Source organism: Marmota flaviventris, chromosome 18 (genome assembly GCF_047511675.1).
Source record: "Marmota flaviventris isolate mMarFla1 chromosome 18, mMarFla1.hap1, whole genome shotgun sequence".
NCBI lineage: Eukaryota > Metazoa > Chordata > Mammalia > Rodentia > Sciuridae > Marmota > Marmota flaviventris.
Genome location: NC_092515.1, coordinates 15,736,911 through 15,762,337, shown reverse-complemented (window position 1 = coordinate 15,762,337; position 25,427 = coordinate 15,736,911). Strand labels below are relative to the sequence as shown.

At 36.5% G+C, this 25,427-nt stretch overlaps 1 non-coding gene and 1 pseudogene across 1 annotated transcript; both read left to right on the top strand.

Annotated features, from left to right (window-relative positions):
• Nucleotides 1-3,081: 3,081 nt before the first annotated feature.
• On the top strand, nucleotides 3,082-9,145 carry LOC139702791 (cAMP-regulated phosphoprotein 19-like; annotated as a pseudogene).
• Nucleotides 9,146-23,737: 14,592 nt separating this feature from the next.
• Nucleotides 23,738-23,810, top strand: Trnas-cga (transfer RNA serine (anticodon CGA)). The gene has a single exon. It is a non-coding gene; the product is annotated as a tRNA-Ser (tRNA).
• Nucleotides 23,811-25,427: the final 1,617 nt, after the last annotated feature.

The following is a 25,427-nucleotide window of genomic DNA, read 5'->3' as shown; positions in this document are numbered from 1 at the left end:
TTTTCTTGTCCTGTCATTTTCTTTCTTTTGTAATAACCAAGGTTCCAGATGGAAATTTTATTCATGTGGTCATTTTTAATATTTTATCTTCTGGGAAGGACTATACATTTATCAGCCAGATGTGTTCTTATTAGGAAAAGGCCAAGATTCCTGGATGGTTTTGAAGAATGAAGTAAGAGGACCTTGCCCAGGTGAGTGTGGGCTGAAGAGGCATCAGACAGCCATCACTGTAGATAACAGCTCAGCTGCTTGATGAGGCAGCAACACCTCTGAAATATCCAGCTTGAATATCACTTCACTGGCCAAAAATCTCTGATAAAGGCCTGAAATCTACACACAAAGCCTTTTGCAAGAGAATTTTCTCTTTACTCCAGTTACCTCTCTATTTCTTTGCTCTAGATTTTCCCCTTGTGTTACAAAAAGGTAAATGTTCCTCTTTTTTCTAGTGGTAATTATTTTATGAATGGTTTGGGTCAAGTTTCTCTTTTTCATTTATATTTTTGTTAATTTCTTCATTCTCAAACAAATTGTGGTTTTGTTTTTATTGTATCTACTACCTCTTGAAGTTTTCCTATATTACCTACTTTTTCCTTCCTATGTATTTCCTGCATTCATTAATTCATGCTTTTAGCTGACATTCTTCTAGCTGATTTTAAAATTTCATTTTAGTTTAGAAGAGTTAACAAAGAGTATATAATATTAAGAAAATTTTATTCTTTCCTATGACAAGAGCATGGCCACAAATCTGCATAATAGGTTCTACAGTAAGAAAAGACCCAATAGACTGCATGGTTGAAATCAGAATAATAGGTGTTAACAATTTCTGGCCAGTAAGGAGGAAGAGGCAGAAGAGAGGTTAAAGCTAACAGAAGACAACCAGGGTAATGCAACCTCAGAAGAGACAAGCTCTGGTTTGTCCAGTTCCCTAGATTCTCCATTTACTTCTCTAATGATGATGATGATTGCTTATTAGCTGTTCAGTGCAGGGACCCAGCCTTGAATTACTTGAGGGTCTTCTCTTGGTATGGAGCCATGGAGATTTAGGTTTATCCTTGGTAACTATCTGATGGCCCAAGGCACATGACCTATATCGCGGGTCTTCTGGGAAGACCCTTCTTGTAGCTCCAGAGTTGGGCATAACCCATTGGGAACTGGACAGCCCACCTCCTACCTTATTTGGCAAAGATCATTCCATGGAAAACCTTTGGTATTCCCTGATATAAATAAAGCAAGTGCGGGCTCCATTTTGCTCTTTTTAGTTTCGAAGCTCGATTCCTAAGATCAGCTAGCCTGTCCCACCCCTGCTTTTTACTTTCTGCTACTCTTTCTTAGCTTTTCCCCTGCAGCCAGCCCATTACACCAAGAGGAACTCCATTCCCACCTCACACATGGGATGTGGGTTAGAGTCAGCACTTATTCTGTTCCAGGTGCTTCATAGAAATAGTGTATTATTCCCAATTTCCTCAACAAACCTCTGATAATCATATAGAGAATAAACAAAAGGGGCCAGAGTTGTGGCTCAGTGGTAGAGTGCTTGTCTAGCATGCATGAAGCACCGGGTTCAATCCCCAGCACGACATAAAAATAAACAAAGGTATTACAACTAAAAAAAATATTTTTAAAAAATAAGAAAATAAACAAAAGTTCTGTCAAGGTCACTAATTTTCCCATCACCAAAAGGTGACATCAGTAAACTAAAATAGTCTCAAACTGAGGACTGTTATCTTTCTGCTGTGGTTAATTTATACTGCTCATATCTTGCAACTGAACTGCCTTTTAACTCATCTGGTTTTTGCTTGAATCCTTGCTCAGTTCCTAAGAAATTCTGTTTCCAGGAAAAATTCCCAAGTTCTGAAGAAAAAAATTATAGCACAACCAAATGATGCTTTTACTGAATCCTAAATACATAAGAAAAATTAAGTCTCAAAATAGTAAGACTTCTACTTAATTTCTAGCTCCTGCCAGATTCATACTGCTTTGGCAGATTTCTCAAGTTATTTTCCTATCTGAAATATCACCCAAAACCAACTCAATCAATGTAAATATAACATACCCCGTGTGTCATGGAGTTCCTGGTAGAGTGGTGATTCTGGACTATATGCTTTCCATATGTTAAACTGATGATGTTATTTCCCAACCTTCCCATTTTTAAACTTAGAATTATATAAGATGTTCATCATAGTGTCTCACACATTACTTGTGGATTTGTAGCTATTTTCTGAAATACTTTCCTTGGCCTTGACTAGAAGGGAAATAGAAGATCTCAGAAGAGATTTGAAAGCATAAAACAACCAAAGCTACTATAAAACGGATAAGCAATACCATGGTATAAAGAATAAATTAAGCACTTTGGTTGGGATTATATGACAAAAAATGATTTGGCTATACAGAGTAGAAGAAATGAGCAAGGTTAAATATTTACATGTAGAATGGCAAATGGAGAATAAGAAGATCTAATCACATTCCTTCCTTCATATATTTCTTTGACTGCTTAAGCACCTGGAAATGCTATTATCTTGTGGAAGCACTATGCATAATAATTTACATAGAGATGCAAGGGATTAAACTGTAAGATAGATCATATGATTAGATTATTCCATTTGTGCTACTTTGTCCCTAGCATCCCCTACTCCATCCTATGTACCATTCATTCTCTTTTTGTCTTATAATGTGTTTATTCTATAATTATTTTCCAACAACTAACATATGCTAAGAATTCATTATACCATACTAAGTGAAACACAATCTTAAGTCTTTAGTTTGTTATTCTGTTATTGAAGAGGTATGCAGACAATCATTTTTTTAAAAAAATTTTAATATTTTTTAGTTGTTAATACATTTATTTATTTATGTTTATGTGGTGCTCAGCTCTACTCCTGAGCCACAACCTCAGCCCCAGAGAATCATTTATCAAACTCCTCAGATGAATATGGCCAAAACAAAACTTTGTCTCTCATCATCTGACTAAACTTTTTTTTAAACTTTTATTAGCACTTTAAAAGTTTGACTTATTTCTTGCCTTTTTTTCATATTGCACAGAATCTGTGAACTTTAAAAATCATTTTCTTCTTGTGAAACTTAGGATTTACTTTCTATATTTATACTGGACATCTAATTTTCTTTTGGACAGTAAAATAGTGTGTGTTTACCTTCTTGTCTTCCAGCCACACAGACCAGGTGTCAGACCAAGAAGTTATTATCAAAAACTAACTTTTTTGAAAGAGCATTATCCCATGGGAGATAATGCAGATTTATAGAAACCACAGCATTGAAGGTTTGTGTTCTAGGTGATGGGAAGGCAACGGTCACTTTCAAGTACAAAAGGAAAATCAGGAAGAGTATTTCCAGCAGGTGATACTGACTTATGAAAAAATGCCAACTATGAACCAGCACACAGGTTTTACTTAACACCAGACACTCAATATAGGAGAGAATGAATTTAAAGACTGTGAAAAAAACCTTCCGTTCTGCCTCTCACCATGCTCAACATCAGTTAATTTATACTGGTAAGAAATTCTGTGAAGAGGAGATAAGCTGGCTTTCTGGGATGGTGGCCGTGGTGAAAGGACCATGCCCTCAACCTTCATCTGTGACAACCATTTTCATTTCAACATTAACTTGGAACCTCTTACAGAAACCTATGGGATTCCTTTTTTTTATTTTAATTTATATATGACAGTGGGATTCCTTTTACTTACAGTACAGTGTTCAGTGGCCAGAGTATTTCATCATTGCAGAGGCACCTGGTGGAGAATTAATGGGTTACATTATGGGTAAAGCAGAAGGCTCAGTAGCCAGGGCAGAATGGCATGGGCATGTCACAGCTCTGTCTGATGCCCCTGAATTTCAACACCTTGGTTTGGCTGCTAAACTTAGAGTTATTAGAGGATATTTCAGAAAGAAGAAGTGGATTTTTTTTTGGTTGATCTCTTTGTAAGAGTATAACCAAGTTGCAGTCAACATGTACAAGCAGTTGGCCTACAGTGTGTACAGGACAGTTGTTAGAGTACTATTCAGCCAGCAATGGGGAGCCCGATGAGGATGCTTATGATATGAGTAAGGCACTTTCCAGGGATACCAAACAGAAATCTATCAAACCATTACCTCATTCTGTGAGGCCTGAAGACAGTAGGTTCTTAGGCAGTTGTTCCAAATAGTTTGTGGACAATATTATTTTCACTGAATGATCCTAGTTTAGGAGAAAAGTAATCATTTATATCTTAAAGACTTTAAGAAAATATAGGTTATAAACATTTTCAATCTCATTGTTTCCATTTAGCAGTATCACATGTCTTAAAGCTGTTTGCTCTAATAAAATTCAATCAAGAAAGCAGCTAGGTCAAAAGGAAACTATCCACTATCATGGTTAATGTCCATTATATGCCAGGAAAAGACTTGCTCCAATATCCTAAGTTCTGTGCCTGAAAACCACTGAACTGTTAAGTGAAGCTTTAAAAGCATATATGAAATGTATAAAACTAAGATGTACAATAAAATCCTTTTGTGTGTGTGTGTGTGTGTGCGCGTGTGTGTGGTGCTGGGGATTGAATCCTGGGCCTTGTGCATGTGAGGCAAGCACTCTACCAACTGAGCTACATCCCTAGCCCCTGGGAAGACACTTCTTTCTGATTCAGAACTTAACAGCAGATACTACACACTGGTGAGAAAATGAATGAACTCAAATTTTACTGGTCATAACAGAATTCATACTGGGGAGAGATCTTTTAAATGTAAAGAATATGGGAAGGCCTTCAGTTGTGGTTCAGACCTTACCCGACATCACAGAATTCATATAGGTGAAAAGCCCTATGAATGTACTCACTGTAGAAAGACAATTAGTCAAAGATCACATCTCATTAAACATCCCAGGATTCACACTGGTGAAAAACCTTATGAATGTAGGGAGTGCAGGAAACCTTTTATTTGTGGCTCACACCTAACTCAACATCAGACAATTCATACTGATGAGAAATCACATAAATGTAAAGAATGGGAAAAGCCTTTATTCATAGTGCGAATCTAGCCCAACACCAGTATGTTCATGTTGGGAGGAAGCCCTACAGTTGGAGCTCACACCTTCCTCGATATCAGTGAATTCATACTGGTAGGAAACCTTATAAATGTAAGTGATATGGGAAGACTTTTATTTGGGCTTCACATCTTGCTCACCATGAGAAAAGTCATGTTGAGAGGAAACTCCATGAATGTTAGGAATGTGAAAGACCTTTCTTCATGGCTCAAGTTTAATGGACATCAGAAAACATACAGTGAGAGAAATTATGAATGCAAGGAATGTAAAAAGACCTTTTTTTCATGATTCAGAACTGACATCAGAAAATCCTTACTGGAACGAGACCACATGAATGTGAAGAATGTGAGAAAGCCTTTCTCGGGCTCACAACTTATTCAACATCAGAGAATGCATACTGGTGAGAAACCTTATAAAAGTGAAAAATGTGGGAAATCCTTTTATCTGGGGCTCACAGCTCACTCAACATAGGAAAATACATACGGATGCAGAACCCTATGAATGTAAGAAAACTGACCAGGCCTTTGGTCACCATTCATTCTTTACAGAGCTGAAAATTCACAATTGTGAGAATCATTGTAAATGGACAGACTATGGGAACACCTTTAGTCTTAAATTTTGCTCAACACCAGAATATTTACACCTTTAAGAAATCCTATGAATATGAAGATTTAGAGACAAGATTTTCCCAGATTAAAACATAAAAAAGACTTTATTCATAAAAAATTAATTCAGTCTGTTAGTTCCTTCTTTAGAGAAACGCTAGAAGTATAATATTGACCTTTTGACAGGTCACACAGTGCACCCATCAAAGAATACACCATGCAATCTATGATAATTTAGGAAAAAAATCTGCTCATCATCAATTATGGAACATCATGGTTAAATGCTATGAATGACATCAGAGTATGGATTCCTTTTTTTCCCTTTTTTGTTGTACTGGGGATTGAATAGGGATACTTTGCCATTGAGCTATCTTTAGTCCTTTTTTTTTTTTAATTTTGAGATAGGATTTCACTAAGTTGCTAAGACTGGCTTCAAACTTGCCTTCTGACTCAGCCTCCTGAATCACTGGGAGAGAATTGATTTTGATCATTTTCTTTTTTTTAATATTTATTTTTTAGTTTTACACAATACCTTTATTTTGTTTATTTTTATGTGGTGCTGAGGATCAAACCCAGGGCCTCGCACATGCTAGACGAGCACTCTATGGCTGAGCCACAACCCCAGCCCGATTTTGGATCATTTTCTAAAGAGATAATTTTATATCTTTTATAAAGAATTTATATTTAATTCATGTGGGAAATATTCCATCACTACCAGAATCTTATTGCATTTCCAAAAATCTCATACAGAGGCTGTTTATATAATCAGTTTGGAAAAGCCTTAAACTATGTCATTTAACTTACTTTGCATGTCTTGGTTTCAATACATCCTGCCTCTATATTTGTTGGAAAGTAATTTCAGTTGATCTGTTTGCTTAGTCATTAGATTACAAGGGTTGGATGATTTTGAGACTTGATAACTTAATGACCATCATTAGTGTTAGTATTGCCATTTCTACCGAGTGCAGGACTATAAGGGCATAATGATGACAAATATGCTATCTGTATGTCTTATCATAACATTAATTCTGAATGGAAACCAGTAGATTATAATGAAAGTTAGAAAGCCTTGACCACTGTTAATTTCATATGCTGTTTCAAAGGACCTGGACTATAAAAAAAATTCTTACTTACTGGTTTTAGTGTGTGTGGAATTGTTGAGTGTTCAATAGTTGTTTAAAAAAGCACTTGGGCCAGGCATGGTGGTGTGTGCCTATAATCCCAGCGACTTGGGAGGCCAAAGCAGGACTGTGAATTGAAATCCAGCCCCAGCAACTCGGCAAGGCGCTTTGCAACTCAGTAAGACCCTGTCTCTAAATAAAATACAAAAAAAGGGTTGGAGATGTGGCCCCGTGGTTAACTACCACTGGGTTCAATCCCCAGTACTGCCCCCGCCAAAAAAAAAGCATTTGGTAGCCAGGTTTGTTGGCACACACGTGTAATCCCAGTGACTCAAAAGGCTGATTATAAATTCAAGGGCACCTCAGCAAATTAGTGAGACCCCTGAGCAACTTAGTGAGAACCTGTCTCAAAATAAAATAAAAAAGGGCTGGGGATGTAGCTCAGTGGTAAAGTTCCCCTGACTTCAATCCTCAGTACCAAAGGTGGAGAAACAAAGGCATTTGGATGTAATTTGTCCCAATAGTTTCTAAAACCAAATGTCATATCATTTATTTTTTCATCATAGTTAAAATTCAGCAAATGGAGAGCCAAATGAATTCTGATCTCTTGGAAATTTAGTATTACTTATATAAACAATTCTTAGATTAAAGAACAAAAGGTGAAATTGCTGACTATTTAAATGTGAATGTTAATTAGACCTCTGTATTTCAATTTTTATGAATGAGACCAAAACAGTTCTTAGTAGAAATTGTTCCATGTAAGCAACCAGGAAGACAGATGGCAGTCTGTGTCTTGTCACCACTCTTGCAGTTTCAATAATGCCTACAATATTGTAAGATCTCAAAGGATTTGTTGAATTAAATAATGATTACTCAGCAAGCTTGAAGAAGAAAAAAGCATCTGTGCTGGAGATGTTACTCAGTGACAGAGCACAGGCTTACCATGTGTAAGGTTTGGGAATGAATTCCCAGCACCACAAATCAAATGCCCCAAATGAGTGGATGAATATGTTTTTTTAAAAAATAAAGACCAAATCATGGAATGAGGAACAATAAAGATTTATCCAAAGCATTTCTCTGAGGGCTGGGATATAGCTGGGTAGGATACTTGCCTAGCATACACAAAGTCCTGGGTTGAATCGCCAGTACCAGATTAAACAAAAAACAAACACACAAAAAAACCTGTTTCTCTGAAGAAAACTATTACCAGATTTGGTAATGCCTCTGTCTTTATCATTATGATAAAGAAAGGGATGTACCTATACTCTTAAGGGTATTTTTAAAATATATAAAGTGTGATTTTTGTAGGAAGAGGACTTATTTTCTAGGAAATATTATTAAATGATTTTTTTTAAACAGCCCCCAAAGGCAAAAAACAAGGACCTTTGAAGGAAAGAGGAAGTGTTCGGTTGTCACGGAGCCAGAGGAGTGCGGCTGGGCAGAGGGAGCACTATGTCCACCGAAGTCCCAGAGGCTGCCCCGGCAGAGGAGCGGAAGGAAATGGAAGAAGATAAAGTGACTAATCCAGATAAAGCTGAAGAAGCAAAATTAAAAGCAAGGTATCCTCACCTGGGACAAAAGCCTGGAGGTTCAGATTTTTTAAGGAAACGATTGCAGAAAGGGCAAAAATATTTTGATTCTGGGGATTGCAACATGCAAAAGCAAAGACGAAGAACAAGCAACTTCCCCTGCAGGCCCGGATAAGAAAGAGGTCACTGGTGACCATATTCCTACTCCCCAGGACCTTCCTCAACGGAAACCATCCCTTGTTGCTAGTAAGCTGGCTGGCTGATTAAAAGAGCTGACCTGCATGAATTTTCTAATTCCCATTATGTCTCCTCATATGTTACTTATCCACCTTTTATTCCTTTCATTCACTAAGCCATTTAAATGAGACTGGCGGTTTTGCAGGTAGCCATAGTATGTACTGGAATATACATGTGTAGAGGTTTTGATTAGTTTTAACAGTGCATTGATGAAAAGGACATGTTAGAGCAACATAAGTAATCTACTTGAAAGTATTTGTATATATTACTTAACTCCTAATAAAGGTTCCCACAAGTAATAAGCAAATTTTACAATTTTAATGTTTTGCCTTCCTCGCTTATCTTAATTATAGCTGTGTATGTTACTCTTATTTAATGTAACCTCTGTATTGATTTCTTCTGTATTTTCCTTCTGGATTTTGTCAAACAGAAGTTTAAGACCACAAGTTTGAAGAAAGATCACAAATTCAAATGAAAATACGAGGGGCTTTGAAAGATTTGTATAACTGTGCTTGAACTTGAATGGCCTTAAACCTGTTTCAGCTTTAACAATAGAATTTTATTTGGGCAATATTTGCCCATTCTGGTGTAACTTACATGACTCCAGTGCTTAACAGCTGCCATTGAAGCTAGTATTCTTATTTAGTTTTGTAGTGTTAAATACCTTTCATTGTTGAAGATGTGAATGAAGTATGCATGTGCATTGACTGTTGAATTCTCTTTTGTGCCATTTTTATAAATACAGTAGTTTTGCACAACCTTTCAAAACAAAAACCTCAAAAAATTATAATTAAAAATCATGTGAGACTATATAATTGTATAGTTACACCCTCAAGGAACAAAACAATTCTACAGCAAATTTGCCAGTTTATGTTGATGTAATTCTTATAATTAGATGACAATAGCTTCTGAACAACAAATTCAAAAATTTCATTCAGGAAGATACATGAATAAAACAATAGCTGAACCCAGTAGTTAATGAAAGAATAATATATGATTAAAATATATTATGCTTATAATATGCTTACAAACCTTTTATCTGGATGGATGAGAATTCTGAATGAAAATGTACTTTTAGTTTTTACTTACTCAGTTTCTTCTAAGTACAGATTTTTTAAAAATATTTTTGGTTGTATATGGACATAATACCTTTATTTTATTCATTTTATTTTTATGTGGTGCTTAGGATTGAAATCAGTGCCTTACACATGCTGTAGAGCTCTACCACTGAGTCACAACCCCAGTCCCTAAGTGCAGTTCTTCTCCCTTTTAGAATTACCACCCTCATTCTACCCTAACCACCTTTCTTTGCAAGAGTCACTGTTCTAGAAAAAGAAGGACTAAATAACCTTTGGGGGAAAAAAAGTAAAATAATTTATTTATTTTTATGTGGTGCTGAGGGTTGAACCCAGGACCTCGCACATGCTAGGCAATCGCTCTAGTGCACACGTTTAGTACTTTAATAACTCCTATCTTTAACAGGTGGAATTTTACAACTATGGGGAAAGTAATTTATTGTTATATAACTTTATTATGATAAACTGGCCATTTTCATTGATGCTGTGTGCTTGTCATTCTGGGGATTGAACCCAGGAGCATTTTACCTCTGAGATACATCTTCATTTCTTTTTTCAATTTTATTTTGAGGTAGGATCTTGCTTAATGCCCAGTTCAAGTTGGTCTTGAATTTGTGATTCTTCTGCCTCAGCATCTCAACTGAAATTACAGGTGTATGTCTTCATGCCTGGCTACATTTCTTTTCTTTTTTTTTTTTTTCTATAATTTTTTAATTGTAACACAGACACAATACCTTTATTTTATTTTTAATTTTTTTAAATATTTTTTTTAGTTGTAGATGGACATAATATCTTCATTTTTATTTATTTTTATGTGGTGCTGAGGATCGAACCCAGTGCCTCACACATTTAAGGAAAGTGCCCTATTTCTGAGCTGCAACCCCAGCCCCTAGATTTCTTTTCCAAAGTGATATGTACACTGAGAAAAATATCATTTAGAGGTTATCTGATGAATTGCTGACCCCATCACTGGTTCGGGTCATACATTTATAGAAAAGTATAATTCATTCCTTTTTCCTTAGGCCCAAACTGCCTTCTCAAGTTTGGGGTAATTGTGCATTACCAGTGTTTAATCTTCACAGTGAATTTCTGGATACCCTTTAACGCATCAGTTGGGCTTCTCCATTATCCTCTATGTATTCTGAACACTGATAATTTTCTAGTATACCTCACAGATGACAAACTACCCTCATTCTGCCCTAACCACCTTTCTTTGCAAGAGTCACTGTACTGAAACCATTTTGGAAAAGAAGGACTAAATAACCTTTGGGGGGGGAAAAAAAGTAAAATTAAATTTATTCCTGGTAGTGTAAATCAGACTAAATTTCTGACAAATCAAGAGACCTCATATAACAATAAAAATACAAAAAAGAAACTTCACAAGTATGACAAGAAAACATGGCTGGTACCTTTTATAACCGTAGAATGGGGATACCAATAACTATTGACTTGAAGATAGGCAGGGTGGTGCACACCTGTAATCCCAGCAACTGGAAAGGCTGAGGGAGAAAGATTGCAAGTTAAAGGTCATCCTGGGCAACTTAGAGACACCTTGTCTCAAATTTTCAAAAAACAAACAAACCAAAAACAACAAACCAAAAAAAAAAAAAAAAGGAAGAGGAATGAAAAGGAAGAGGGAATAGGAAAGAAAGAGGGTTGGGGATGGAGTTCATTTATATAACATTTGCCTAGCATGGACAAAGCACTGAGTTCAATCTCCAGTATCACAAAAACAAAAATAACTATGACTCAAAAACCCTGCAGAAACAAGGAAGTCAAATTTTTGTAGGTCTAAAACAATATAAAATGGGAAAATGATAAATTGAGATATGAAAGACCCCTAGTATGATATAGAATTAGGCTAAAAGCATAAATAGATATTTCATAGGAAAAGAAAGAACTGGCCAGGTGTGGTGGTACATGTCTGCAATCCCAACAACTGGAAAAAGAAGGGTCTTCCTTAATGTTCAGGTAAGTAGTCACCAATACATGCACATGGAGAAACCATCCTAAGCCAGGGGAAATCATTACCTTACTTATCTTTTTGGAATGTTCTTCTTCCATATATCTGTATTTCTTTTTTTAAAAAATCTTTATTTGCTTATTCATTTTTTTAATCAAATGGGGTATAATTTCTTATTTTTCTGATTGTACAGGTTGCAGAATCACATTGGTCATACAGTCACCCATATACACACAGCAATAATAATGTCTATTTTATTCTGCTGCCCTTCCTATCCCCCCTTCCCCCTCCCCTCCTCTCCCATCATGCTTATTCATTTTTATGTGGTGCTGAGGATCAAACCCAGTGCCTCACCTGTGCGAGGCAAGTGCTCTTCAACAAAGCTATAACCTCAACCCCCAAATATCTATATTTCTTTTTTTTAATATTTATTTTTTATTTGTACACAATACATTTATTTTGTTTATTTATTTTTATGTGGTGCTGAGGGTTGAACCCAGGACCTCACACATGCTAGGCGATCACTCTACTGCTGAGCCACAACCCAGTCCCTATCTATATTTGTTATCCCCTCATTTCAGTTGTCTGCTCAAAAGTCACGTTATGAAAATGTCCAATACGTAATTGCAGCTCTACTGTATTTTCCACTAATAGACTATTTTTAAAGTTGGTCTACTGCTTTTCTCTCCAATGCTTAATTAAAGCAAGGACTTTGTTGCATCCATTGCTTTGTCTCTAGTGCTTAGTACCATTTTTTTGAATGTTGTTGATATTTAATACTTGTGAACAACTTAAAAATGCAAATGTACCTGTATTCATCAATCTCCTCAGATGCTTCTGATATAAAACAAAATTTGAGAGTACTACTCATAATGTTTCAATGATTTATACATTAACTTAGAATAAAATCCAAACTCCTATTCAAGTCTTAAAGGTTGGGGCTGGGGTTGTGGCTCAGTAGTAGAGCACTTGTCTAGCATGTGTGAGGCTATGGGTTCAATCCTCAGTACCATATAAAGATAAATACATAAAATAAAGGTATAAAAAATAAAGGTATTACAAAATTAAGGTATTATGTCTACCTATAACTACAAATATATACTTTTAAAAAGTCTTAAAGGTTGCTGCATGATCCAGTTCTTGAATACATTTTACTTCATTCTGAGCCACTACTGTATTCAAGAATGATGCTCTACTCTTATTGGCCTGATGTAAGATCCTGGAATATATCAAATTCTTTCTTCTTTCCCAGTTAGAATTTCCACATGCTACCCCAGCTGCCATGAATGCCTTCTTTCCTTCTCTCTTTTTATTTTTTGTACTGGGGATTGAACCCAGGGGCACTTAAACACTGAGACAATCCCTAGTCCTTTTTATTTTGAGACAGGGTCTAGCTAAGTTGCTTAGGGCCTTGCTAAATTGCTGAGGCTGGACTTGAACTTGCAATCCTCCTGCCTCGGCCTCTCAAATCACTGGGCTTACAGGTGTGCACCACTATGCCCAGTTATTCTATATTCTTTTAAAGCAATACTAATCCCATCAGGAAATAATTATCAGGGTATAATGATTCCTAACAATTATCTTAACAATTTATTATTATTATTATCAGTAAATAATTTCCTGAAGTGGAAACTAAACAGAACAATTAAATGCAGGGTTTTATTTCCTGTTCTCTATATTGACTGGCTTTAAAGAAAAAAAAAAAAACACCTTGGTTTTATTTATTTATTTTTATGTTGTGCTGAAGATGGAACCCAGTGCCTCACATGTGCTAGGCAAGCGCTCTACCACTGAGTCATAACCCCAGCCCTTGACTGGCTCTTTATACTGCTTGTATCATTAATCTACATTCAAAACTTGAAGTCTCACTAAATTTTCAATAAACTGTACTGAATTAAAAAACTGCCAAACTCATATTCTAGCAAGCATAATAATGGTCCATTATGGCCTCTACTTTTCATTACCAAAAGCATATGTAGGGGCTGGGGCTGTAGCTCAGTGGCAGAGCACTTGCCTAGCATGCGTGAGGCACTGGGTTCAATCTTCAGCACCACATAAAAATAAAAAATAAAGGCATTCTGTCTACCTACAACTATATTTTTTTTAAAAAAAGCAAATGTAGATGTGTGTTTATAACTTTAAACCCTCAAATGCTGGGTTTATAGTTCTTGCAGCTGCTATTACAAAAATTAGGAGTTATGACATAACATGAATTACTATTATTTTAAATGCATGCAAAGTATACAGCCTATCCATTTCAGAGTATTCCTAAGTGGAATAAGTGTAACAAAGTCTATTTGTTTACATCCAACAGACTTATTCACCTGTAATAACACTAGTAATTGCAGATGTTATTATCCAAATGCCTTTAAGTTTTATAGGCGATAGAGCCCTAATAGTCACCTATAGGCCAGGCACAATGGCAAATGCTTGTAATCCCAGTTACTCAGGAGGGTGTGGCAGGAGAATTAAAAGTTTCAGGCCAGCCTCAGGAACTCAGTGAGACCCTAGCTCAAAATAAAAATTTAAAAAGTTCTCAGGGCTGGGCATAGTGGTGCACATCTGTAATCCCAGCAACTTGGGAGGCTGAGGTAGGATGATCCAAAGTTTGAGGCCAGCCTTAGCAACTTAGTAAGCAAGGCTCTAAACAATTTAGTGAGACCCTTACTCAAAAATAAAAAAATAAAAATGGCTGCAGATATGGCATAGTGGTGAAGTGCCCCTGGGTTAAATTCCTGGTACCCCCTACCCCCCAAAAAAAAGGTCTAGGGAGGCAGCTCAGTGGTAAAGCATCCCTGGGTTCAATCCCCAGTACAAAAAAAAAAAAAAATCATCTCTGACTTCACATCTTCAATATTATTTTGTCTTGCAAATTCAAACTCTGAACAAATCTATAGCCAAACTATACTATTAGCTTGAAGACTAGACGTTATTTCCTTTAATAGCAAAGCAAGTATTGGAAAGCCTAACTAACTTATCCTTACTACCAACTATTTACCTAAGTGGAGAATTATAGTATTATTTTCATGATCTAAATTTTATTTTTTTGGGTGGTCTAATATAGATTGAACGAAGGGCCGTGCACATGCTAGGCAAGTGTTCTGCCACTGAGCTACACCTCCAGCACTTATGTACTAATTTTACCACTATTCTAAGAGGACTTAATATACAATTATAGCCCTGAATTCCTTGTATATATGAACCACAACACAATGAGGAAAAAAGTCACAGTAATAATAACAAACATCATTCACACAAGAAAATGCTCTTGTATTTCTACATCTCCTACCACTATTACATCTATCACTTAACCCAAAAATTATTCTAGAACCTATATACTGTAAATAGAGTTTAAATAAAGCACTAGAATGTGAATTTAGGGATGGGGGTGTAATTCAATGGTTACTCAGTGGTGTAATTCACACATGCCTGTGTGAGGCCCTGGGTTCAAACCTCAGCACCACAATTAAATAGATAGATAGATTAAAAAAATAAAATAAATGTCCTTTGACAACTAAAAATATATTTAAAACAACAACAACAAAAAGCTCTATTTACCAAGAAAGTATGCAAAAGAACTGCCATATCATTCCTTCACATAGAACAACACGGCTTTCTCACCTTTCAAAGGATAGAAGTAATCAGTTGGCTTTAGAAGTGAAAAAGCATGATGCAACTCCAAATAAAAGTAATAAATTTATTCTCTCCCCCATCATAATTTCATTTGCCACCTTATTTTAACCAATTACCCTAACAATCACTAACATTTATAAAAACACCTCTTCCCCACACCGTGTGAAGACTTCTATTTCACATGCTTTTGCCACAAGCTTTACTCCAATCCTAATGTTTATTCATTTCAAACTGACACTGAATGTCTTTTCAGATTTTATAATTGAGGGCTGGGGTTGTGGCTCAGTGGTAGAGCATTTGCCTAGCATGTGTGAGGCACTGGGTTCAATCCACATAAAAATAAATAAAATAAAGGTATTGTGTCTGTCTACAACTAAAAAATAAATAATAAATAAATAAATACTTTATGATTGATGCTCAATTCAAGTTAGATTGCTTCTCAATAACATCTATACTAGTACCACTTTTTGTTACATGATCTACTATGGAAGTTTCAATATGATATATATTTGGACATAGATATTAATCTTTGGGTGTGTTACTGGGGATTGAACCCAGGGGTGCCCTACCACTGAACTACACCCCAAGTACTTTTTATTTTTTGAGACACTCTCGTTGAGTTGCCAAGGCTGGCCTTAACCTTGTGATCCTCCTGCCTCAGCCTCCTGATTAACCTGGATTATAGGTGTGTGCCACCATATCTGGCAATTCTAAAACATTTTTAAACTCTATATCTTTGAGAGCTCCTCAAAAAGGCCTTAACACTGCCTGGTGAACTAATTCACTGTCCCAATGTTGGCTCATTTCTTCTCTCTTTTTAATCCTCTACAATCAGGTTTTTGTTCCTCTCATTTCCAAACCTACTTGTCAGGGTTACCAATATCCTTTTGTCTTGCCAAATCCAATAGCTAATTCTCAGCCTTCATCTTACTTGACCAATTGGCAGAATCTCTCATTAACCAAATTCCCCACCCCCTTTTTCCTGTACCAGGGACTAAACCCAGGGGTACTTAATCACTAAGCCACATCCCTAGCCTTTTTCTTTTTTTGAGACAGGGTCTCACTAAGTTGCTGAGGCTGGTCTCAAACTTGCAATCCTCCTGCGTTAGCCTTCTGAATCGCTGGAATTACAGGCATGTACCACCACACCCAACTCAAATCCCTCCTTTTGTTTGTCACTGGTTCCTGGTACACTACATTCCTTGATAACAAGCTATTCAGTCTCCTTTGCTAGACTAGTCTCCTCTTCTTGACTGAATGTGAAATGCCTATGGTTTAGTCCTTGCACTTTGCCTTGCCTTCAGTCTAAATCAAGTCCTCCATAATCACATCTGGTTCCATGATACAAGATTAATCCCATATTTCTTATTGGTCCTGACTATCCCCACCACCTGAAGGCTTCCAAATGCTTATCTAGTTTCTCCATATGGATATCTAATGAGCATCTCAAATACACAACTTGACTTTCTTCTGCCAGGTTCTTAACACTGATGACTCTATTTCCAACCTTCAAAGTACTTGACTTTAAAAGTATTTATTCTATTTTTAAAATATCACCAATTCTCATCTATTAAACCCCATTCCAAGCCACTACCTCCAATGTGAAATTCTGAACTAGTCCTCTAATGGTCTTCCTGCTATTATTATTATTATTTAGTTTTTTAGATGGATACAATACTTTTATTTATCTCTTTATTTTTATGTGGTGCTGAGGATCAAACCCAGTGCCTCACACATACAAGGCAAGCACCCTGACACTGAGCCACAATCCCAGTCCTGCTTTCATTATTTTTTAAAAATATATTTTTAGTTGTAGATGGACACAATACCTTTGTTTGTTTTACGTAGTGCAAGGCAGGCACTCCATCACTGAGCTACAAACCAGCCCCCCCACCCCCCGCTTCCATTAAAAAAAATATTTTTAGTACTAGATGGACATAATACCTTTATTTTTTATTTATTTTTATGTGGTGCTGAGGATTGAATCCAGTGCCTCACATGTGCTAGGCAAGTGCTCTACCACTAAGCTACAACCCCAGTACCTCAGGATCTTTAAACAAAGATCCCTTACATCTGCACAAAACAAGTCAGGGGCTGGTTTCCATATACAGAATAAAATTTCATTACTTGCAGTGGCCTAAAAGGTCCTATAAGATCAAATCTCTATCTATTTTGGTTACCTCACCTCTCCTTTCCACTCTCACTGTCTCTGCTCTAATTTCCCTGGCTTTCTTACTAATCCTTAAATAAGCAAAGTTCAATCTATCTCTGGGACTTTGTGCTTCTGCTTCCTCTACCAGAATCTATTTCCTTGATTTTTTTTCATGGCTAACTTTATTTTGGTCCCAGTTCAAAGATTACCTCCCCTGACAGATTATCCTGACCATCCTAAATTCTCAATAGACCTAGTTGGAGATACTTGTCCAAGTTTAAATATAAAAGAACATCTAGGAGAAAAAACAATTCAAAAAATAAATAGAATGATTTCCCCTAAGAGAGACCAAAGGTAGTTTTCCTTTTTAAAACAAAAGAGGAAATAGGAGAGAAGAGTGGGATATATATATATATCTCCACACTGATATAATGTACCTGCTCTTCCCAGGTGTCAGGCCTTCTTTCCTCGGGCCTTTCATGAGAGTTTCACACAAACATCTCAAAGAGCTGCTACTTCACAGACCAACCATAATACTACCAGCAACAGATGATTTGCGGTGACCAACCTTCATTTCCCTGAGCACTGTCTTCCTGTTTTGATTCTTACCACCATCCAAGGCTCCTTCCCTTGCTCCAAGAAGGAAGGCACATTTGGCTTAGGGATGATACAGCTTAAAAGAAAAGAAATGGAACATGGTGATTCTACAGGAGTTCTAGAATCAAATCAGGTTCATTGGCCAACAATGAAGAGACAGTGACAGAGGAAGGTATCATGATCCAAAGGATGATAAACACAAAAGTACACAGTGAACTACTCCATTTCTACCTCTACAAACTGAAATTTTCCTTGGAAATGGAAATTAGAAATTCACAATGAAGGAGGCAGAAATTATATGGGGACAAATTCTGATTATTATATAAGAAGAGCTTACTGAGTGAGGTTAAATTGCTATAGTTCTCTAATGTCCTATCCTTATCCCTGTGGGCAAGGTCCAGGCATTCCCATTCCTCCCGAGAGAAGTTGACAGACATATTACTGAAACTCACCGGCCACTAGAACAAAAAATTCATTCTTTATTTGTGAAAATATGGTAACAATTTTGAGGTGAAATGAGAAAGGATGGAAGAGGTCATGGAAGGAGGTGGTAAGACACAATAGACAATAGGCTATGGCTGATAATATTAATATTATTGGTCACTTAAGGAATATGTGTGCCTAAACTGTAGTAGCAACATGATTCTCAAGTACTCGTATTGCTACAGACAAACCTTCTGTGTATAATAGGACAATTCAATTAATCAGAAAGGTCTGGAAGTAAAAAAGGGGAAATGCGGACATGAAATATTGAATGCAATCAGACAGAATATTAAACTTTCTAATTCTAATAAACAATAATAAAATCTTTTTTGTTTTAATTATAGATGGACACAATACTTTTATTTATTTACTTTTATGTAGTAATGAAGATTGAACCCAGTGCCTTACACGTGCTAGGCAAGTGCTCTAGCACTGAGCCACAACTGCAGCCCAACAATTAATTCTTTATGAAAATAAGTCTTCCCTTCTCTTCTCCTTTTAAACAAAAAGATAAACAAAATTGATAGACTCTTTCCAAACAATTTTTGCCAGGTCTCTAGACTAATAGAATTTGAAAATAACTTAAGAAATTCTGGTCCATGAAGAGCAAAATGCAGGCTTTAGAAACCATTTTAAAATTTCATGCATGTAATTTTGACATCTGAAAATAGGTTTTTGTATATTTATGGTGGGAAGTATTTGGTAACTTTCAACAAAGTGGGGTGTTAATTTTTGTACAGTCTATGGGCATTTACACATATTTTTAATGTATTAAAATTTGGTAATTATGTGCACATGAAATTAATAAAATAGTTACTTCCTGTTATGATTTGTGAATTCCTTAAGACCTTGGTGTTTTAAAATAACTTTGTATGAGAAATAATACTACATCTTTATATTTTAAAAATTGTATTGCTGCTCAAGAATGGTACCCTGTTGTCAAAAAGACATACATTCATAATTGTACATTCAGCATTGTAAATAACCTTATGAAATCCTTTTTTTAATTGAAGCTATTCAAAATAAAAATTTAAATTTAAAAGCTCTGGACTGGCACATTCTGGCCATCTCCAAGGCAAACCTCACTGAAAACCATCTTCACTCATTGGTTCCTGGGTGAGATTAGTATGATGATAAGTAGAATAATCCCCGCCCCCCATGTCCACATCCTATTCCCTTGAACCTGTAACTACATTACCTTAATGACAAAAGGGACTTGTCAGGTGTGATTAAGGATCCAGAGATATGGGAAATTATCCTAGATTACTTGGCTGGGCCTAATGTAATCACAAGGGTATTTATAAATGACTGAAAAAACAGGGAAGTCAGAGGAGGAGACCTTGTTATAAACATACAAGTCAAAATGATATGATTCTTGACTTTGAGAATGCAAGGAAGCCACAAGCCAAAGACTGTGGGCATTCTCTAGATCCTAGAAAACATAAGGAAACAGATTCACCTCTAGAACATCCAGAAAAAACACAGCTTGGCTGATACCCTGACTGAAGCCCTATCCGACCCATTACAGACTTCTGACCTCCAGAAGTATAAAAATAAACTTCTTGTTTTTCTTTTTCTGGTACTGGGGATTGAACCCAGGGGTGCTTTACCACTGAGCTATATCCCTAGCTCTTTTTATTTTTTTGAATCAGGATCTTATTAAGTTATAGAGGATGGTCTTGAACTTGTGATCCTCCTGCCTCTAGAGTAGCTTGGATTATAGGTGTGAGCCACTGGGTCCAGTAATTTCTTTCTTTCTTTTTTTTTTTGTTTTTGTTTTTTTTAGACAAATTTATTGTTGTTACAATAACAACAGGAATACAAGGGTCAAGATCTCTTTCTTCACAGGACTCCGTTCCCACCCAATTTTTAAAGTTTCACAGAAAATCTTGTCACACACTGACAGAACATCCAAAGAGAAATGCTGTCATTTCCAACTGGAAAAACTATGTAGAGAAGATCAAGGTTTACTACATGTCCCTCTTAACAATTCATCTCTAACTCATCAAACCATGGTACTAAGACTGCTCTTAAGAGGAGGTATTTCAGCCGGGCTTGGTGACACACACCTATAATCCCAGCAACTTGGGAGGCTGAGACAGGAGGATAGCGAGTTCAAAGCCAGCCTCAGCAACGGGGGTGATGCACTAAGTAACTCAGAGAGACCCTGGCTCTAATAAAAAATACAAAAATTGGGCTGGGGATGTGACTCAGTAGTTGAGCGTTCCCTGAGTTCAATCCCTGCCCACCACCCTGTTAAAAAAAAAAAAAAAGAGGACTTATTTCTGCTCCCTCAGGGCTCCTAGTAAGACTATGCATGTGAAAATGTAAAACGATCCGATGAATGAACATCTAAACAATGGACAGAGGGAAAATGTTTAGAGAAGTCAGTGGTTTTTTCCTAGTATCACTTATTGGAATAGGAAATGTTTGGGACCAGTTCTCTTAGGGAACCAAAAAAGGCAGAAAATTTTGGGATACAAAAGTCCAATATTCACATCACACAATGAAATGATTGTCCTTCAAGAAGGAAAGAAGGAATAATGACTCACATGTGGCATAGTTTTTTAAATTGTCAGTACACATCTTTTCTCTGAGTTTCTCTCCTGGAAATGTGCAGAATCCAAAGTTGCCAGTGCTGGAGAAATAAAAGAAGCCATGAGATCAGACTTGCCTCAAAGCTCACAAAATGAGTGACTCGGAACTACTTAAACTTTCCCTCTTTGAGGGAATTTGGAAAAATCTCAGCCCTCCCACAAATCCAATGAAAACCAGCTAGAGCAGAAGAGATTCAGGATAGAATTTTCCTTAATTCCATGATGTCAAACAGGACGCTAAAGGTGCTACTTTCCTAGTGTACCTTCACTCTACAGTAGCATAGGAAAGAGCATGTCCAGGAAATCCCACATCCAGAGTCTTGTGCATAATAGGCAAATACCCTACCACTGACTGACATCCCCAAACACAGAGCTTACTTTTATAGATAAGGGCTGTAAAAAGTGGAAACAAAGCACATCAAACAGATTTGTCATTTCAAAGTCCTTGTAAAGTGGGAACAGGGAAAGAGAACAATAGAAAAATTACTGATTAACATCAGATTACTTCAGGCCACTTTTTTTTTAATTGTAGATGGACATAATACCATTATTTATTTTTATGTGGTATTGGGAATTGAACCCAATGTGCCTCACACATGTAAGGCAAGCACTCTACCACTGACTTACAACTCCAGCCCACTTTAGGTTACTTTTTTACAAGGATTAAATGATTAAGGATTAAAGTAGAGGAAAATTCGTTATTATACCAATTGAACCTGGCCTGTTTCAGAAACTGGTTTGTCTCTCCTGATTTCTCTGAAGATTAGATGACAACTTGTTTTTGATTTGGTGGCAAGGAACCTCAGCATGATTGATTCCATTTTGATATATATGCTAAGGTCTAGTGAAGGATCCTAGTCCAATATTATGGCCTCCTACAATTTTATTTATTATCAGGAAGGTACTTTACTTATGTTTACCTGAAACTCAGGAACTACCAAATGGAAAAGATGCATAAGCAAGGTATGAGGTGGAAGTATTTTACCCAGCTTTCATGCCCTTCCCAGAAAAGCCACCCTCTTAGGACCTCAATGTGTTCTCCAGCCCCTCAGCATGGTAATAACCCCCTGAACAGTGACTCAAGCCCAAATGACTGCCGACAACATCTCCAACTCCACTGTCTACACCCTTCCCACTCCCCTATATCAGTTCTTTTTTGCCTGTTTGCTCTTTCCCATAAAAGAAAATTCCTTTTGCCTGAACTTTGAGATGGTTGCAGATCTTATGGTTGTAGTATGCTCCCAATTATAGCAGTTTCCTTCCTTTATAGCAATGATCCTTTGCATAAAGTCTTTCCTTTCAGAATTTTTTATTCAACAGGTTGAATAACTTTTATAAAATAATAAAATATTTTTTATAAAATAATAAAACTATTTTTATTTAATTCTCCAAGCTCAGGTTACAAAAGCATTGAGGGTTAAATATGAACAAGATTCACAAGACAGTGAAAGTACACACAGCAGGCCACCTTTAGAAGTTTGACTTCAAGGGCTGAGGATATAGGTCAGTTGGTAGAGTGCTTATCTTGTATGCACAAAGCTCTGGGTTCAATCCCCAGCACCACATACAAAAAAAATTAATTGAAAAAAACAGAAGTATGACTTCAAGAGTGAACAAGTGGGCTGGGGCTGTAGCTCAGTGGCAGAGCATTTGCCCAGCACGTGAGAGGGTTTGATCCTTGCACTGCATAAAACTAAACAAATGATATAAAGACATATTGTCCATCTACAACTACCAAAAAACAACAAAAAAATACTGAACAAGTGAAAGTCCTCAAATTATAGTCACTTTTTTTGCCATAGTTTTGTAGGACTGATTTTTTTTTGAAATATTGATCTTGCATATGCATCTTTCTTGAATTCAATGTTGCTTGAGTGATACCCAAGAAAAGCTAATGAAAAAGTAAATAATAAGGAACAAGATTTTCTTGGGTAGAATGTAGTTTGAAGAGTGAGAAGCCATTATAGTAAGATTTTGACTCCCATGACCAATTTTCATCCATTGAAGGTAATAACATCCTCACTGAGAATACATGTGCTAAAATTAATATAAAGATGTAAATTCCCTACAAGTGGATAAGATATTTGATATAGGATAGAGATGCAAATAAAGCATCAAGAAGTATGGACCCAGAAACATTAAATTTAAATTCAATGAGCAAGAAAGTTAAAAAGTAAGAATAGCCAGAAAATACCTGGAAAAAAAATGAGAACCGAGATTTTTTTTAAAAAATTATAAAGTCCACGTCATTGAAATGCTAGATCTTGGCATATAAATAGATATACAGGATAGTGGAATATAATAAAAATCTCTTATCTCTGTGTAAGATGGACTATTTAATAAATGTTAGTAAAAAAGGTAAAATCAGATCTATGTTTTATACCACATACTAAGATTAGCTGCAAATAAATAAGAGCTCTAAATACTATAAAACAAAATCATAAAAGTGCTAGAAGGAAAAACACGCTGTGTTCTTCTTAACTCCAGAGGGGAAAAAACCTTTCTATGACTTAAAATTATATGGATAAATTTTACTACATTTAAAAATTGCATGGGATACAAAAACATACAGACACATGACAAATTGGGGGGGGGATTCGAAACTTATATTGAAAAGGGTAACTTTCAAGATCAAATGAGCTTCATTTTACAAATCAAAAGAAAAAAGTTGAGGAAAAGATGAAAATCATGATTTAAAATGTACATAAGAGGGCTGGGGATATAGCTCAGTTGGTAGAGTGCTTGCCTCGAATGTACAAGGCCCTGGGTTCAATCCCCAGCACCACCAAAAAAACAAAACAAATATATAGAAGAGCTGAGTGTGGTGGTGCAAATCTCTTAATTCCAGCTACTCCTGGAAGCTCACGTAGGACAACTTAACCAGGCCCTTCATGGGCAATACTCACTTTTTTCCTCCTTTGAGAATGCATGTTTTAGGAGAAAGAGGAGAGGAAATTTTATAAAGGGAACATTATGCAGATAGCACATAAATACTAATGGGTATAACATCACCAGAAGTGGGAGACCACACTTTTCAGAACCTCATGATGTGATGCAACAGGTACCAACCATGAACTATTTTTGCCTAAAAAGGTGATTTACATAAAACCTGATCTGAATCTAGATCTAGCTACACTTTTGCAGAAATACAGGGGATGTGGTAACAAATTTATACACAACAAGGAATCTATTATCCAAAAGTAAGATGTGGAATAGTCTACAGGTCAAATGATACAGGTTTTGTACAAATCAGTAGCACCAATTATATGAAGACAAAAGCAAAAAACAGGAGGAAACTGACATGGATTAAACAAGGTTTAAAGTTTGGCAACAAAATGCAATGTGTGGAACTTACCTGGAGCAACTGTAAAAACCTATCTATAAAACTAGGGAAATTTGAATATGTACTGGTTATATGATAGTATGAAACTACTGTTAGTTGACATAACAGTATTTTCATACTATTATAGGAAGAAAATGGGTAAAGATTGATAGAAGTTATGTTCTTAATTATAGCTATACTGTATAGCTATACTGTTAGAAACATTAAGATTTATACTTTCTATTCTGCTTGAAATTTTAATAAAGTTAAAATTAAAAGGTCTTCAAAGTTCCCTCCAGAAGTATAATTATTTTTATCAAAATCTTGGCTCAGAAAGGATTGATATGTAACTGGGCAGAAAGGAGAAGTCTAGTGTAGCTAGAAAGCATAACTATAGTATCACTGGCTGGCTGGTTCCTCCTCAGGAAGATGTTGTAGGGCACAGAAAATGCCTTGAAAAGAATGAAATTTGAGGGAAGAAAGAAAATGTTAACTTACTTTATGCAAGACTTTCAGGGCTGGGGTTGCAGCTCAATGGTAGTGCACTTGTCAAGCACATGTGAGGAAATGGTTTCGATCTTCAGCACCATAAAAAATAAATAAAAATAAAGATATTATGTTTATCTACAACTAAAAAATATTTTTTAAAATAACGACTTTCAAATGTGTAAGTCCTCCCTGTGTACCTCTCTTAGAAAAAGCAGAATAAAGAAAAAACAACCAAAGGAAACTCAATCTTCCTCAGAGTCCACAAAACTATTTAGGATAACCATCTCTACCCAACCTCAGGCAAGAAAGCTGTCCTCCCCACCCCAAAGGGCTCTCAAGGTGGAATGGGACATCTACTAATGTTATAGTTAAAGCTTTGTCCCAGGGCTTCCAGAAGTCTCGTCCTGCCCCCAGACAGATGAGGCCTCCCAGGGAGGCCTCCAGTGGGCCCCAGATACAGACAGATGAGGTCACACAGGGAAACCTCCAGGGAGACAGTGACAACGTCTCGTCCTGTCCCGGGGAAGGTGTAAGCGACTGCGTCCAATCTGACCTTTTCCCCCACAGAAGAGTTGACTCACCAGAACTGACAGG